The following is an 18535-nucleotide window of genomic DNA, read 5'->3' as shown; positions in this document are numbered from 1 at the left end:
GCTTTTAAAAGGTTATTTATTAAAATTGCAGGGACACCTGGGTGGCTCAGTCAGTCAAGCATCCGGCTCTGGGTTTTGGCTCAGGTGTGATCTCACAGTTCATGCGTCTGAGCCACGACTTGGCTCTGCACTGACAGTGTGGAGTTGGGATTCCCTCTCTCTCTCTCTCTCTCTCTCTCTCTCTGCCGCTCCCTGACTCACTTGCGTGCACACTTTCTCTCTCAAAAGAAATTAACTAACTAAATAAATAGAACAAAATAAAATTGCATTAAGAGGGGCGCCTGGGTGGCTCAGTCAGTTGAGCATCTGACTCTTGATTTCAGCTCAGGTCATGATCCCAGAGTTGTGGGATCGAGCCCCACATTCAGCTCAGTGCTGCGGGTGCAGCCTGCTTAAGATTCTTCCTCTGCCCCGCTCTCCCACTCACACTCTTTCTCTCGAAAACAGAAACTAAAATAAAAAATAAATTAAAAAGAGCGTCATAAAATTTGCATTAAGAAACCTATTCAGGGGCCCTGGGTGGCTCAGTTGGTAAGCGTCTGATTTCGGCTCAGGCCATGATCTGGTGGTTTATGGGTTCCAGCCCCGCGTGGGGCTCTGTGCTGACAGCTGGGAGCTGGAGCCTGCTTCGGATTCTGTGTCTCTTGCTGCTCCCCGATCATGCTCTGTCTTTGTCTTCCCAAAATAAATAAACGTTAAAAAAAAAAAAGAAACCTATTGCATATTATTCCATGATCACACGAATAGTGTATTTTATGAAAAATAATTCTCAAAATTAGTCAGAAGAGTGAAATTGTTTCACACTTTTGCAAATCCCCTTCATGTGTAGCTTAAGAGAAGCGGGCTGGACTGTCATGTCTATTTCTGTGTTTAGTCGGTCGTGATACATTGTTTCAGTTGACCCCAGCCAAGAAACTTGGCTCGGAGGCGGGGGCCTGAAGTTGGACACGGGAGGAGTATTTACATAGATACTCCACTAAAACCCACTAAAACCACAGGTGACATTTCTGAGAGGTCTGTGACCAAGGGGAGCCTGACGCCACATCGACGAACTTTTGTGCCGCTGGCCTGAAATCCATTGCTCTCTCTGGCACTTGCAATGGATGTGTTGCCCACACATGATCTCGTCACACGGCCACTGGGTCATCTGAAAAGTATTCATCCGCTGACATACACATACAAGTGTTGATACACCTCATAAGGCAGCGTAAGAAACCCACAGCTGTGAACGTCCCCACCCGCCTCACGGAAAACTCCCCAAGGACTGGGACGGGATCACAGGTGATCACAGTGGGGAAGTCAGCTCAAACCATCAAAGTTTTCCCCCAGGTGATCACTGCATTGGGGGGGGGACCCTGCCCCCAGAGGGACTTGGAGGGCACCCCCCTTCCTCACATGGATTAAAGAATTTTTTTTTAACGTTTATTTATTTTTGAGACAGAGACAGACAGAGCATGAACGGGGGAGGGTCAGAGAGAGAGGGAGACACAGAATCTGAAACAGGCTCCAGGCTCCGAGCCGTCAGCACAGAGCCCGACGCGGGGCTCGAACTCACGGACCGCGAGATCGTGACCTGAGCTGAAGTCGGACGCTTAACCGACCGAGCCACCCAGGCGCCCCCTCAACGGATATAAAAGCTGCTTATTCAGTGGTCAAGACTTAATAAGATTACTCAATACATTCTGCCCCATCAAGGACACCTGTCCTGTTTTGACAGCAAGTGGGCCCGGGTACAGAGCGCGGTGACCAGCAGTGGGTTTTGGCGCTACGCCTGGATGCTCTGCGCTGACGAGGCGCATGTGACAGGGGAAAGGCAGGTGGCATCTCAGTGCTGTTCCGATCACAGTTCTGACCACACTGACTCCCCCAAACGGCTCCTGGGGGCTCTGGTGGACTCTAATGTCACACAGGAGAGTCACGCTCTTTGAATTGATTTCCCATCGGTTATTCAGCAGGAGCTCTTTGTAGAGTTTTCTTTCCTCACGGACATCTCAACTTGCCCGCTGGTCTGTGATTGAAAGCCTCCGAGCTGCAGGGTCCCGAGCTGGGTGTTGCATGCTCGGGGCAATCTTGTGCTTTTTATTCTAATTGGAGCTCAGTTTTGATCCTCTCCTCCAGGGTCACACACCACATCCAGGCACTGCTCAAATACTGCAATACCGTGTATGCTCCAGCAACTCTCCAAATGACTCGATTTCGATTCTGTAATCTGATAGGAGCCGGTTCTTCCAAGAGAGCATTTCTTGATGCAATCAGCGAACAGTCGAAACGCGATCGACGCGAGGACAGACGAGGCCAGCGCGTGCGCTCAGGTCTCGAGGGGTTCAAGAGGATCTGAAGTCCTTCGAAGCGTGTCCTCGCCCTGCAATGGAACTAAAGTACCAGTCAGTAATAGAAACATGACTAAAAATCCCCACGTTTGGGGGAACTACGTAACACGCTTGTGAAAAAACACGTAACAGAAAGTTGGCCGTTTTGACGAACTTGTAAGTGAGCGGCGACCTCGGGCGCTCACTGCCGAGCTCCGGTCCACCGCCGTCGCAAGGTCCTTCCGTCTGGGGAAGCAGGGGCCCCGTGACCCCTGAGCGGTAGCCCCCGGGCCCGTGCCCCTGGTGCCCACAGCTCTCCTTGCTGTCTCTGACACCTTCCAGGCTCCTCCCACGAGAGGAATCACAGCCTTTGTGCTGGTGTGACCGGCTTATTTCAGTCGATGTGGTGTCCTCTGGGTTCATCCGTGTTGTGGCACAGCTCAGAACTTCCTTCCCCTTTAAGGCTGAATCATATTCTGTTGTATGTTTAGAAAGAGAGAAGTGGGGAGAAAGAGAATTTCTTGACCGGGTCGATGATCCGTCAAAACGTAATCACCAGCAGCAGGCAAAAGCGGGCCAGCAGGGGATGAGGCCACACTACAGAACAGAACAGAAGCAGGCTGGGGTCACAGACACACAGCGGACCGCGCGGGGGCCAGATGCGTGTGCCGCCGCCTTAAGGGAGCCTGCTAGCATGCACCGACAGGTTGAAGGAAGCACAACGAGCAGACCGTGAAATGTCCCCAGTGTGTGCAGCTGGCTCTGGGCGTGGGCTCTAAACCCAGGCAGGCTGATGAGTCCTGAGCTTTGGAACCCGTGATGGTCGGTTTTATATGTCAGCTCGGCTGGGCCGTGGGGTCCGGATGTGTGGCCAAACACCAGTCCGGAGGTGGCTGTGAAGGTATCTTTTAGATGGGATTAACATTTAAGTCAGTAGACTTTGAGTGGAGTAGATTACCCTTGCAAGGTGTGGTGGGGCCTCATCTCATCAGGTGAAGGTCTTGAGAGCAAAGACGGTCCCCCAGGAGGAAGGAATTCTACCAGCAGACGGACATTGGTCTCGGACTCAAGCTGCACCAACTCTTACCAGAGTTTCTAGCCTGCTGGCCTGCCCTGCGAGTTTCAGACTTGCCAGCCCTTGCAATGGCATGAGCCAACTGCTTAAAACCTGTCGACTTTATCTATCTCTCTATCTATCTATCTATCTACCTCTCTATCATCTAAAATCTCCGTCTTATCAGCTCTGTTTCTCTGGAAAGCCCTAACTAACAGTGCCCCTTTCATTTCTATTTAGTCTTAAACAATGGCACATTGAGGCCATCGGGAGAGACCTGCATTTATTTATTGCCCCGTGGCCGCCAAAGCTGCTGGGAGATGGGCCTGGAAGTCCTGTTAGCCATTCACCCCTGGTTCTTCCTGGAGGGATTATGTGGTTGAGACTCAGCTTCAGAAAATGTGCCTTCAGGGGCCCTGGCTGCTCGAGTCAGTAGAGCGTGTGGACTCTTGATCTCAGGGTTGTGAGTTCAAGCCCCAACATAGGGTGTAGAGATTACTTACAATAAAAATCTTGAAGGAAGGAAGGAAGGAAGAAGGAAAGGAAGGAAGGAAGGAAGGAAGGAAGGAAGGAGAGAAAGAAAGAGAGAAAGAAAGAGGAGAAAGAAGGAAAGGAAATGTGTCTTCAAATCCTACCTCCTGCTTCCTGTCTACCCACAGCGGGAAGGTTGCCCTCCCGCTCGTGGAAGTCCCCAGGACTTAGACGCTCCTGTCTGGAGGGGAGTGCAGGGCAGAGGGGGTGGCTGCAGCCGTCTCCAGCCTCCCTGCCCACCAGCTGGCCCACTGGCCCCTGCAGGGACCCAGATCTGCTCTCGCTCGTCTGGGTGGGGCGGCTACAGATGGGTGTCCGGGGGGTGGAGCTGGCCCACCGCCCTCCTGTGCTCGGGGCCGCACAGAGTTAGCACAAAAAGACACATCATGCCAAAAAATGTTTCTTTTTCTTCTTGCCCCTCCTTCCTGGCTGTTTTCCTAATCTTGCCAAAATGATTACCATCTCTCGAGACATCAGGGAGCAGAGCTGCTTTTTCTGCAACATCTTCTCAATGAGGGGAAAAAGGGAACAAAGCCTGGGCCGGACCTTGTGGCCGGGTCAACAGCATGCCTTCTGTGCGGCTGTGTGTCTGTCTTGCTTGCCACGGTCACTACGAGACACACACTCTTCTTCCGTGGCCTCCACAACATTACAGGTCTGCAAACAAATGTACTTGGGTTCTGTGCAAATCCTAGCCGCGATGCACTGAGAGATTAGACAACAGACTTGTTCTGGAAAATGGAATGTGCCTAATATGGGTCTTTGGAAGGTTGTTTAACAATGGGATGGAGGGGGTGCCTGGGGGGGCTCAGTCGGTTGATCGTCTGACTTTGGCTCAGGTCATGACCTCATGGTTCATGAGTTCGAGCCCCGCATCGGGCTCTGTGCTGACAGCTCGGAGCCTGGAGCCTGCTTCACATTCTGTGTCTCTTTTTCTCTCTCTGCCCCTCCCCCGCTCATATTCTGTCTCTCTCAAAAACAAATAAACATTTAAAAAAATAAAATTAAGGGGGCGCCTGGGTGGCTCACGTTGGTTAAGCGTCCGACTCTTGGTTTCAGCTCAGGTCATGATCTCAGTCTCCGTGCTGACAGTGTGGACCCTGCTCGGGATTCTTCTCTCTCTCTGCCCCTCCCCCACCACGCTCTCTTTCTCAAAATAAATAAACTTAAGACATTTTTTTAATTAAAAGTTTTTTTTAAGTTGAGGTCTTGAGCTGCAGAATAGTTTTGCATACATTTGCCTGCTAGTTTTAGCAAGACCCATATGGCCTTTCTTGGTGGCTGTCCTTTCTGGAAGCAGTTCTAGACCCCTGCTGAGCACATGTGTGCTGCCCCCCTCCTCTCCCCCACCCCCCCCCCCCCCCCCCCCCCCCCCCCACTGCAGGTCTTTGAGGAAGCCTTCTCTTCCTTCCAGGGGGTTTCACACCAGATAACTCTCTTTACACTATTCTAGAAAGCTCAGGGGGTTGTCAGAGGCCAACAGCAATGTCTTTGCAAGTACGCTCCTTCCACGGAGGGACACGTGTGTTATCTTTACTACGTGCAAACCTCAGCAGCCTGCTTTTTGTGGCTCTGTCTGTCACCCACCACCTCAGATGCTCTCCTCCCCAGTCTCCACCTCCGCGTTACGGGGGCCACGGCCTTTCTCATCGGCTCGCTAATTCCCCAAACGGAAATAAACCACCACCTGGCGACGGGAGTCGCGTTGCTGGAAATTAACCAGCTTCTCCGGCAGCTTCTTTCCATTCCGTGTGTGCATCTGCCTCTGGGAACCGGTGATTTAATAAATAAAATTTATTATTTATCATTTATGAGCCTGGAAATGTGACACATATGGAGCTCCGGAAATAAATTGTCAGCTACTGGGCACCATATTTTGATATATTGCGAATTTATTTCCTAATCACCGATCTGCCCAGATGGGCTTTCGGTTGTCATACTCAGATGAGATCCTCCGTGCAGGCCTCCGACCACTTTGAAAGTTTTATCTTTGTGTTCATAGCCGGTCTTCCCATGGGCCCCAATCTATTTTCTGGCTCCCTGTCCAACGATACCTCCAGGGGTGATAAATAATTTGAGGGCCACAGAGAATAACTCAACGTGTTTATGTGGCATCCTTCTCCGAGAGGCAAAGGTACTCCGAGGACAGTGCTGAAGGTTAAGGCATTCCTGCGTGGCAGACCAGGGGCAGGTGTTATTGTTGTGGGTTTTTCTAACTTATTATTTTGGAGATTTTCACACGCACAAAAGCGGGGAGAAAAGTGTAACAAGCCTCTGTGTGCCCATCGTTCAGCTTGTCAAATCTTTTACGTTTCCCACATCTCACTTCCTCTCCGTCTCGTTCTCTTTTCCCCCTTGAGTAGCTTAAAACAAATCCCAGATATGCCGTGCCACAGGTGCAGGAGAAAGTGTCATCAATCCCGTTTTATGGCGAAGCAGGGGCCCATGAACTTAAGGATCTCACCGGAAACCTTACGCCGAGTCTACGGGGAAGACAGGCACCAGAAGTGGGTCCTCGGGGTGCCTGGGGGCTCAGTGGGTTACGCGTCTGACTCTAGATTCAGCTCAGGTCACGATCTCGCGGTTCGTGGGTTCGAGCCCCGCGTCGGGCTCCTGTGCTGACAGTTCGGAGCCTGGAGCTGCTGTCGGATTCGTGTCTCCCTCTCTCTCTGCCCCTCCTCCACTCTCTCCCCCTCAAAATAAATAAACATTAAACATTAAAAAAAAAGTCAGTATATCAGATTGTGTATTCAAAATATTTAACGGGGGCACCTGGGCCGCTCAGTCCGTTAAGCGTCCGACTTCGGCTCAGGTCATGATCTCGCGGTTCAGGGTTCGAGCCCCGCGGAGCTGCTTCGGATTCTGTGTCTCCCTCTCTCCGCCCCTCCCCCAGCTTGCACTCTGTCTCTGTCTCTCTCAAAAATAAATACACGTTAACACAGAAGTTTTTTTTTAATTAAACGAACAAACTAACAACAGAAGTAGGTCTCCCTGCATCCGACACCGCGCTCCTCAGAACAGAAGCAAGCTGCCCCTCACAGTGATGTGCTTGGTTACATAGGAAGCATCTACTGCACAGTGTCAGCTGTGGCAAAGATGTTCGAACAGATTCAGAACACAGACGGATTTATCTCAGTCCATAGATATTTAAATACGTTGGAAAGAGTTTAACTTCCTGAAACCATCAGAGTCCCTGTAAAGAATTAACGACAAGCTAAATCCCCCCAAGTTCATACACTTAGTCAGAGAGCCATTTGAAAACCCGGACATACGGAGTCATAAGGAATAAACGTGTGACCTCTTGGTCACTCGCAGCTCGGAACATATTGCATGTGTCTCGTGCTGTTGCGTTGGCGAGGCTGACGTGCCCTCCGGGAGAGGTTCACGGCAAACGCCATCTCCCATGAGGACATCTTAGATGGCTGGCTTCTCTCCTGGGCACCTGGGGCCATCAGGGGAGCCTTGCCAGACGCTTTGGCATCCTCTGGTTTCCCCCACAGGAGAGCGGCTTCCAGGTGGCTCCGTGGGTCCCCTGCTGTGCCACTGGGAAGCCTGGAGAATTTGGCAGGTTTTTGTGGCTGGTTCCTGGGAGGGGGCCTCTAACCGTCAGACCGCATCCAGGTGTAGGCCAGTGGGGTGGCTGATGGGCCCCTACACAGCTTCGGGACGGGCGCCCTTCATGCCACAAAGACCAGCATGGTTAGAGGGTTGGGACTTTGGGTCAAGCGATATCAGGCTGAACTTTGGATCTCCAGGGGAGGGGAGGGGGCTGGAGACGGAGCTCCTGTGCAGGGGCTCGGCGTGCCTGTGTCATAGCCCCGTCACAGGAACTCCAGACCCAGACGCTCAGGTGAGCCTCCTGGCTGGGGACACAGGGATGTGCTGAGAAGACCGCGCACCCAACGGTGCGAGTCCCGCCCGGACTTCACCTTGAGGTCTCTTGAGGCAGAGCCTGATCTGCACCCTTTATGGGAAACCTGGAACCATTATTCTAGTGCTTTCCTGAGCTCTGTGAGTCGTCCTAGCACATGATTGAACCAGAGCAGGTGGTAGGATTTCCCGAGTTTGCAAACAGTTGGTCAGAAGCAGGAGTGGCCTATGGGCACTGGGTGGCTCGGTCAGTTAAGCAGTCAACTTTGGCTCAGGTCATGATCTTGCTGTTCGTGGGTTCGAGCCCGTGTCGGGCTCTCTGTTGACTGCTCAGAGCCTGGAGGCCTGTTTCGGATTCTGTGTCTCCCTCTCTCTCTGCCCCTCCCCCGTTCATGCTCTGTCTCTCTCTGTCCCAAAAATAAATAAACGTTGAAAAAAAAATTTTTTTTTTTAAATTAAAAAAAAAAAAAGGTATAAAAAACAAGCACGAGTGGCCTGGAACCCCCAAAGTGCTGCTGGCAGCTGGAGTGAGGGCAGTCTTGTGGGGCCTGCGGGGTCAGCACTAGCCCTGGGAGCTGGTGGCAGCCTCGTACCGCCTGTCCCAGTGCGATCACCCCGAGTGTGCACCTCGGGCTGGTCAGCGACCAGGCCCGCACCCAGCCCCTGACCTCAGCACCTGAGCCCCTGACCTCAGAGCCTGAGGGGCCCGGCCAGGGCTGCAGGGTGGATTGGGGATGGGCCACCTGTGATAGCCTTTCTCCCTGTGCTACTGCTTTCTGTTTTCAAACAGCTGTGTTAGATTTTATTCTCGAATAGCACACACATTGTTAGAAGATCAAATACAGATGCAGGTAAATAAAAATATAGAAGCCGAGACGCGAAGACACTCAGTGTCCCTGCAGACGCCCACTACGCCCTGGAGAGGTTCCCTTCCAGACTCTTCGCAGCTCTCCAGCGGTTTTGAAGGGGGAGGCACTGGCCCTCTGTTCCCCCTTCTCCCTCCTGCTCTGTGCCCTGGGGGCCACCTGCACGCCTCCTCCCGGGCTCCCTCCTCTGGCTTCCCAGTGGGTTGGCCAATGAGAGTAGGAGGAGGAGAGGGGGGCAGGGCTCAGGCTAGGTCCCGGTGCTGGGTGGGGGGGGTCCCCTGCTTCACTGCCACACTTGCAGTATTCACCTGCCTCCTCCGCTTCTGGGAAACCGCTCCCTCCCTCTGCCCTCTCTCCATGGGCTCCCAGCTCTCGACAACCCCACGTTAGGGTGCTAGGGTCTAACACCGCAGCACCCTGTGCCCGCAGCTCGGAGCCAGCGCCTGGATGAAGTGTCTTCAGATCCCTCAGCTCCAGTGCCCTCTGTGTCCCACGGGCCCAGCCAGCACAGGGAATGGGGAGGGGTGGCAGAAAGCCGCCAGGGGAGAGCGGGGAGAGGCGGCTGGGGCCCTTCGGGAGCAGCGGCCACCTGCCCAGCACTCAGGGCTGTCACAGAGAGGCCCCGGGTGGTTCTGGTCAGACGACAGGCCAGGTGAGAGGACAGGTTGGCAAAGGCCACTGAGGAGAGAAGGCAGGGGCCAGACCCTCGGCTGGGCAGGTCGGGCCATCCTTGGACAGACTCTCCGTGCGATGGGTGCCCCTCATTCGTCGTGGGGAACGTATGGGCCTCAGGCCTCTGAAGTTTGAGACGTGGAAAATCAGCATCCATGAACAGACATAAGTAGCAAATGCTGCAGAGGGCTTGGGTGGCTGGCCACATCTCAGCATCTCGGTCACCGCACGACAGGCAAAGGTGCGGGGTAACATGGCGCCTGCGTCCCTCCAACACCCCAGAGCAGAGTTTCTCAAAGATCCCAGATCCCAGACCTTCTCAAAGTCTGGGCATTTGTCACAATGCACATTTTTTTTTTTTCCCCAAGGAGGCTTCCTGCTCCGTGCAGAGCCCAGCGTGGGGCTTGAACTCAGCACCCAGGTATCGAGACCTGGGCTGAGATCGAGTCCGACGCTTAACCCACTGAGCCACCCAGGCGCCCCCCGAAACGCAGATTATCGATGCTGACGACAGTGAGCTTCAGCTGATCCCCCAGAAAGCCGCGACCTTGAGAACGCCCGCTTCCCCTGCCTCTGCCTCAGGTAAGACTCCCTGTCGGGCCTTTCCCTCCCTCCCACGGACCCACGAAGATGCCCGGTTATACACAGACTCTGCTATTTCCTGTCCTGTGTCTCCTCAGTGGTTGGCCAAGATTAGCCCCGCCCCCCCAAACCAGTTACAGCTGGACACGGACACATTTCCACCCCGCGCACTGCGTGGGCCCCGGACCTCAGACCCACGAGTCCCACACCTGTAACTAGTGAGACCACCCTGCCCAGACTCTCCGTTCCTGCACCGGGCCCCCTCCTTGTGGCGGCGGCCGCAGAACGTCAGCCTGCTTCCTTGTATGTTTCGTGCTGGCAGTGCGCTCCCCGGGGCGCAGGAATCAGCATTTCCACATGCACCTTTGGGTGCTTCCTACAGCATCACGCTTGAGCAGCTGGGCTCTGGAGCCCTGGGCACCCAGGGAGCACCGTGAGGGCGGTGTGGCCAGGCCCACACTCTCTGCATCGGCAGGTGAGGGTGCCGCGGGCACCACCCCGAGGGAATCAGCTGTCCACACTGCTGGCGGTTCTCCAGCCTGCGTCCAGGGGCCACTTTGATTTGCCCCGGTGTGGGGGGAGGGGGGGGAAGAGCGGACTTTGTAAATGGAAAGAGACCAAGTTAAGTCGATGGGAAGAATCTTGAAGTCAATAGTTGGTTTTGAAAGCAGCTCACAGGCCGGGGTCCAGTGTCCTTTCTTAACCAGCAACTCCCGGCTCGGCGTTTTCTTAGTTTGTCATCGTCGCCCCTGCTGACAGTGAATGATTCCCTCCCTGGGAATATCACAAGAACTGTAGTGGCTGCCGGAACCTTTGGCACAAATTCCTCTGTGAGTCAGAGCCCGAGGCCATTAGTGGAGAAAGGGACAGCTGCGGGCCGCACATCTGTGAGTCATTTGAAAATTTTATGAATAATAAAAACTATCCATTACACAGACTATACATTATATATTAACCCGATACCTCCACGATTGCCCTATCAGCGGTCTCCTCCGGCACGCACGTTGTTTTCTAACGACACTCTAGCTCCAATAATAATTCAAATATCTAGAACGTTGCTCTCCAGTAACACGACATAAAATTTCCCACTCGCATTGTCAACGCTCCAAGAACAATAATAAGAATAAATACGGCAGTCACTGAACAGAGAAGGGAGACATGGAAACCCCCCAGAATGCTACGAGCATAGAAAGAGAATTATGGTTTTAGGTTAAATAACCAGGAGGCTGAAAAATTAAAAAAATAAAAAATAAAAAAACCCCAGAGAACATCGAAAGATGCTGAAAAATAAGCCTAAAGATAGTTGAACGGCCGGGAGCCCCGTAAGCTGCCCCCTGAGTGTAGGTGGACCTTCGTTTCTGACTGTGTGTCTGGCGATATCATCAGGATGCTTTAGAGGACCCGGCAGCACAGTGAAAGGACGGAGGGTGGGAACCGGAAGCCGCGGGGAAAGAAAAGGAGCCCCTTTAAGTACCATTCAGGCAGGCAGGGGGCTCATTGTGTGTGGGGCGGTGGGGGGATCTCGCGGAGAGAATCCCTCAGCCACTGGACCTGCTCGCGGGCCCTTCCGGTGTGCGGGTCTCCACCCCCCTCACCCCTGTGTCTGGGTCAGTTTCAGGAATGCCTTTTCCCCCATTTCTTTTTCTCATAAACTCTGTAGTTAACATTTTCTCCCTCGGAAAACAGCTTTTGGTGGTACAAAGCGTTGCCTATTTCCATGCATTAAACCTACATTTTTATTCTATACCAGAACATCCTCTCTTTTCTGCTTTCTCCCTCATTCCGGCGGCAGGGACTTGCCATATGTTCCAAAGAAGATGGTGTTTTATTTTGGCTTCCCCTGGCTGGCCCAGAGCTGAGGAGGATATATTTAAGGCCCACACTTAAAATAAAAGGCTTGGCAAGGCTTCTGATGAACCTAAAAACATCAAGAGATACTTGTAACTTGGGCCCTGATTAGTTTAGATTTCGTAAGATTTCAAAACCAGTGCTTAGAAGAAAGAACGAAGGCTAGCGGGTGCCAGTGTGGAGGGATTGGTCCTGCTCCTGGGGGGGCAGGGGCTGGTGTCCCGGGACAGAGCATGGCCCTCAGCCACTTGGTGCCCTTGCCAAGGGGATCCAGGTGCCGTCAGGCCTCGACTGCCGAGGACAGTGCAGAGAAGCTTGCCCCTTCGATGCATTTGCAAGCTGCTGGTTGCTTATTTTAAACTTTTTTTTTTTTTTTTTTTTTAAAGTAAGCTCCAGGTCCAGCACAGAGCCCAATCGGGGCTCGAACTCAAGACCCCAAGATCAAGACCTGAGCTGAGATCAGGAGTCGGACGCTTAGCCAACTGAGCCACCCAGGAGTCCCAGCTGGTTGCCTGTTTTAGACGTAAGACTGGCATGGCTGTCCCTGGTTATGTTCTGTCCCCGGTCTCCCCCCCAATTTGTCCCATCGGCTACGTCCCCGCTGGACTGGGGATCTAGCGGGTGGGGACAACAGAAGAGACATTTCAACCTCTTTGGGTAGGAAGAGCGGCTTCTTTGTGGAGCCCAAGAGCCCAGTTCTGGGCTGCCCATTCCACCCACAGTGGCCAAGGACGGCGGTTCATCGCCAACATTCCGGTTTCGTTCCCGGCCTGACTTCGGTGAATACTTGATTTGTAAGTGCCCAATCCCGTGTAAGCAATTTGAGAGGCTGCACGAGGCACACAGTACAGGTGGTTTGCAGGGGACGAGTCTGTGTCCCTCCTGCACAGTGATGTTCCCGAGGGCCCGCCGCTCTCTCCCCAGCAGCCTACTCCCGCCGCGGGGGGCGGCCTTGACTTCTCACCCATCCGGAAGCCCACCTGGCTGTGTTGGCCCAGAGACGCACGAATTTCCAGGGCACCATGCAAAGAAGCAGCTCACGATGTTGGAGGAAGCGTCTGTCATGAAGGCACCGTGACCCCGCGGGGGGAGCTCTGTCTTCCCTGGTCTTAGGTACGCATTTCTGTTAAGAATAGGATGTGGTGTTACACCCCTGCGTCGGGGTGCCGCGCATCTGGGGCCGGGGCAGTGAGAGGAGCCGTCAGAGGCGGCTGGGGCTCTGGCACCTCGCGTTAGGGAGAAGGAGGGGGTCCTCAGACAGCAGAGCAGACAAGGAAGAACCCCCAAGGCCGCGGTGCCCTCGCGGCGCTGTCCGGCTATCACAGAACTCGACCAGTACTCGACATTTGCAGCAAGTGGGCTGGGAAGGCCGGCCTCTCCTGCAAGTTTCACCACGAGGAAGCACGTGACGAGCGCACGCGCCGGCCGGGTCTCAGCTGCACGTTCTCTGGGGTTCAGGGAGACGGGCTGAAGTCCACGCTAACTTCTGACGGGTCGAGGGAACATCCTCAAGTAAAGAAACAGGCTGGAGACGACTGACCGTTTTGTGGGTTCTCCGGACTTGTGGGGAGAACACGGGCAGCGATTTTTGCCAACCGAGGACTGGATGCCATCAACCCACACTCGCTTTTTGGGTGGGCGATCTTGCCTGCTGTCACTCGTCAGTGGTGTCGCTCGCTCCCGCCTGCAGGTCCCGGTTAGACTTAGGTCAACGTCGTGGGGAAGTGCGGTGGCTTTTAGCGTGTCGACGCACTTGGCCACCGCGAAGGCCAATCACTAAGTGGGGACACTTAACTCCTGCCCAGTGGGGGGGGAGCTCCTATGGGGCCACAGGGACAAGCTTCAGGCCCCTCCCTGGGGATCCAGGGCCAGGTGGGGATCCAGCTAGGGATCCCCACTTGTGGTCACAAGGTGTCAGATTTGCAAAAGTGAGACATTTGAATACGATAGCTTCAGACCACAGCCTCTTTCCACCCCAGCTCGTCTCTCACAGGCGCTGGAGTGGCTGGGAGCACGTCGGGACCCGCCCCAGGGTACGCTTAGTTTGGGTTTGGTGGGGATGTGGTTGGGGGTCCACAGTGACTTCCCTGGTCGGTGCTGTCTGGTGTGGACCGGCTTCCGGGCACACTCCCGCTTTCCACCGAGCGGAATCGCCAGGCACTCTGATGTGCAGGTGGCGACAGAGGGGATCCCGTGGCATGGACACCATGAGTTGCGGACATTGCTGTGCTGATGTCACGTGGCCAGGAACGCGTGGCCTAGCTGTGAACGTGCGGTGTGGCCACAAACACGTGACGCGGCCAGGTCCGGAGGGGTTTGGCACTGAGTCGCTGTGGGTTTTGAAGTGCATGGAACAGAAGCTACTCGGGGGGAAATCCTTTCTTTCTTTGATTTATTTTGAGACAGCGACAGGGAGAGCGAGCTGGGAAGAGGCAGAGAGAGAGAGAAAGAGAGAGAGAGAGAGAGAGAGAATCCACTTGGGATTCTCTGCTGTCAGCGCAGATCCCGATGCGCGGCTCGATCCCACGAGCTGGGAGACCGTGACCTGTGCTGGGACCGGAGTCGGACGCTTAACCAACTGAGCCACCTGGTGCCCTAGAAAATCCTTTCAATCAGGAAAACTCCCATCAGAGGACTCAGTTTCCATCCGTAACGGGACAGATGGAATTCTGTCGAGAGCGTCCTCCTCGCGTAGCAGAAGCAGCTAAACGTGGGCCTTACTTTCCCCTTTTTGATAGGAGCATGTGAAATAAAGTTTATCAGCATTCACTACAAACAGCAGAGACATCTGTGTGTGGTCACACGTCTATGCATCCAAACCACCAAAAAACGAAATTTCAACCAACCGCGCAGGAGGAAAGATGGCATTATCTTCATAGCCAGCAAAATAGTGCTATGAAATTGTCATAAGAAGCAATCAAACGTAGCAGCCCAATGTTATTTTTCTATTAGCTGCCTGACACATAGAGGCGTGTCAAGTGGTTAATTAAAATCTGTTATCTTTCTGGATTTTGTGAGGTTTATAGTATCCACCAACTTTTAAAATTTGTAAGCAATTTTTTTCATTCTCTATAATATCCACTTTCACGTTTGATTTTGAATTCTTTAAAAAAAAAGTTTTTTTAATGTTTATTTTTGAGAGAGAGAGAGAGAGTGTGTGTGAGAGAGAGAGCGGGGGAGGGGCAGAAAGAGGGGGACACAGAATCCGAAGCAGGCTCCAGGCTCCAAGCTGTCAGCACAGAGCCTGACACAGGGCTCAAACTCATGAACTGTGAGATCACGACCTGAGCCAAAGTCAAACGCTTTAACTGAGCCACCCAGGTGCCCCTTGATTTTGAATTAAGTCTACATTATTTTTATTAAAAGAAATTTGCCAAATTTCATAGCTTCAGGCCCCACGAAACCTGAATCCGTCCTCAAAAATTGGTTTATATAAACTTTCTTTCCTTTTTTTTTTTTCTGTTAATTTTCATTGAACTCCTTCTAGACTTAAATAATATTCACGGATTTAGGAACTGAAAAAAAAAATAGTTTCACTACACTTCACTAAGAAATTCATGTCCAGGGGCCCCTGGGTGGCTCAAAGTGTCCGACTTCAGCTCAGGTCATGATCTCTCAGTTTGTGAGTTCAAGCCCCGCGTCAGGCTCTGTGCTGACAACTCAGAGCCTGGAGCCTACTTTGCATTCTGTGTCTCCCTCTCTCTGTGTGCCCCTTCCCTGCTCACACTCTGTCTCTCAGAAATAAGCATTAAAAAAAACTTAGAAATGCATGTCCAATAAAATTTACTTTTTAAGTTTAGATGCGTTCATTAAGGGGTGCCTAGATGCCTCAGATGGTTAAGTGTGGGACTCCTGATTTTGGCTGAGGTCGTGATCTCACAGGTTTGTGAGATCAAGCCCCAAACTGGGCTCTATGCTCACAGCGCGGAACCTTCTTCGGATTCTTGCTCTCCCTCTCTCTGCCCTTCTTCTACTCATGCTCTCTCTCTAAATAAACTTTAAAACTTTTTGATTTTTTTTTAATGTTTATTTTTGACAGAGAGAGCATGAGCCGGGGAGGGACCCTCAAGCTGGGGTTAGGGTCCTATTAAGAGACTCCAGAGAACTCTCTCGCCCCCTCTCTGCAGTGTGAGGACACAGCGAGAAGGTGGCCATCGGCAAGCCAGGAAGAACCTTACCCGCTGCATCAGCCAGTACCTTGATCTTGGACGTCCGCCTCCAGAACCGAGAGATGGACACTTCTGTTGTTTAAGCCCCCCCAGCTGTGGTGTTTTGTTATGGTGGCTGAGCCGCCTAACACAGAGCCCAAGCCCCATCCTCGCTACGCGTCCCCTCCCAAACCGTGACCTCCAGCAATGTCCTTGTCCGGGCCTTTGCATGGACCCACCCACCCTGACACCTCGGAGACCACGCCGAGGGTCTCCCCACCATTGCCCTGTGCACCTGGGGACTTCCTGGTCACCTGGCAATATCTGGGTTAAACATCTTGCCCCACGGAGCTCTCTCGGGTCAACACCCAGCCCCAAACAGCCCCTCTGCTACCAGACGTGGCTCATCACCTTGCCAGGCCTTCCACGTGCCTCGTTCCCAAGGCTGGAAACTTGGGAGAGGTCGTCCGTCCCCACCGTCTCTGACCCCACGGCCCAGATGCAGGCCTGGCATACGGTGGGCATCTAGACCCGTGTTGACTATAGGCCTGCGAGAGTGACATTGCTCTGAAAGGAACACCACTTTAACTGTTAACTTTTATACCCTAGTCTTTGTTTCAACTCCTTGCTGGAATAAAGGTGGGAGAGGAGGGCGGGAGGACGTAGAACCGAGGGTGGTGAGCACCTGAAACAGCCCTTGTTACTTTTGTTATTTGAGAGACAGAGAGTGTGCGAGCAGCAGGGAGAGGGACAGAGACAGAGAGAGAGGGAATCTTCAGCAAATTCCACACTCAGTGCAGATCTGGACACAGGGCTCGATCCCATGATCACGGATCATGATCCGAGCCAAAATCAAAGAGTTGGACACTCAACTCACTGAGCCACGCAGGTGCCCCTAGTCAGCCTTTTTATTTTTTTTTTCAATTTTTTTTTAACGTTTATTTATTTTTGAGATAGAGACACAGCATGAACAGGGGAGGGTCAGAGAGAGAGGGAGACACAGAATCTGAAACAGGCTCCAGGCTCTGAGTGGTCAGCACAGAGCCCGACGCGGGGCTCAAACCCACGGACCGTGAGATCATGACCTGAGCCGAAGTCGGACGCTTAACCGACTGAGCCACCCAGGCGCCCCATCAGCCTTTTTATTAAATGACCTAAGGCAACCCCTTCAATCTGGGGCCCCTCAGGAAACCCTGGTCTCTGCCATTGCATAAGGCCCACAGCCAAGAATAGGTTAAACATTTTTTCTTAATGTCTATTTATTTTTGAGAGACAGAGCATGAGTGGGGGAGGGGCAGAGAGAGAGGGAGACCCAGACTCCAAAGCAGGCTCCCGGCTCCGAGCTGTCAGCACAGAGCCCGACGTGGGGCTCGAACCCACAAACCACGGGATTGTGACCTGAGCCGAAGTCACACGCTTCACTGACTGAGCCACCCAGGGACCCCCGGGTTTAACATTTTTTTAAAGAGATGTAAAAAAAAAAAGACTGTTCAACGCTGCATGTGGCAAACTCTGAAATATTTCCTATCTGGCCCTTCGCGGGGAGTGTGTTAATGCTGCTTTAACGGAAGAAATGGCTTTGTACTGTTTATGTCACACTTCATCCCCTAGGGCACAGGAAGTTCTGTGGTGCTGGTGAACTCATTTTATAAACCTTCCATTGCTTCCTACGTGCAAGGTATGGGACGCTCCCAGAAGGCACTGGGTGCGAGTCCTGAGCCGAGGGGCACTTTCTTGGGTCTCGGATGCCAGTTGAGATGGGTGGGGGGACTCCAACTGTTAAAACTCAAAGCACACACTTGGAGGAAGAATCAGAAAGGCCACATCGTAATTTGCTGGGTTTCAGTTATTAACCAGCTGCCAGTAAACATTAGGACAAGAATTCATAATAAGGACTGGACTTCTGCTTTGTGTATAATGCCCTCCAGTCTGAGGGTGTTTATTTGTTAACAGGTGTAAGAGAACAAATGTCTAGAAAGGTGCCAGGGTTCAGGTGACAGGGAAAATACAAAAGGAAATGGGATAATTGCTTTAACTTGAACCTATTAAACTGGTTTAAAAACCTTGTGGAAGCGGAAGCAATGCCAACGTCTGTGAATCACGTGCGATTCATCAGCCTGGTTTCTGGAAATCCGTCTTAAGGAAACAAGACAACACACGGCAGGAGTTACAGCCGCCCAGATGTTTCTGGCAGCGCTAGGAGAGAGCACGGGGACGAGCTCGGGTCCCAAACCACACTCGGTGGGGAACCGCCCCCATCGGCTCGCGAGGGCTTTGGGGGGTCAGAGAGAGGATAATTTAACAGGGCTGGTTCCCAGGGAAAAACTTCATGCAGACGAAAATTTCTTCATCCAGATCGTTCCGTCGGGAGAATCCCCAGCCCCTGCGGCACGTGCGGTCCGGGAAACACACCGTAGTTGTGCCCCATCCCTCCCTGCGCCCCACACCCCGCACAGGTTCTGTGGGCCACGGTTTGCAAAGCCAGGTATCACATGGGCACAGCCGGCAGGAGAGAGAACTGTCTGCATGTCGTGGGGCGACCTCTCTGAAGCCACCACCACCGGGAGGTGTGTGACACATCAGTGACGGCGGGGCTGGCACCGTGGCCCTAGGGGTTTTCCATTTTCTCCCTTTTAGGTAATGTGGCTTTGGTAC

The sequence above is a fragment of the Lynx canadensis genome, chromosome C2, assembly GCF_007474595.2.
Source record: "Lynx canadensis isolate LIC74 chromosome C2, mLynCan4.pri.v2, whole genome shotgun sequence".
In the NCBI taxonomy this organism is placed as follows: domain Eukaryota; kingdom Metazoa; phylum Chordata; class Mammalia; order Carnivora; family Felidae; genus Lynx; species Lynx canadensis.
The sequence above is the reverse complement of the archived record's forward strand: the minus strand, read 5'-3'. Positions refer to the sequence as shown.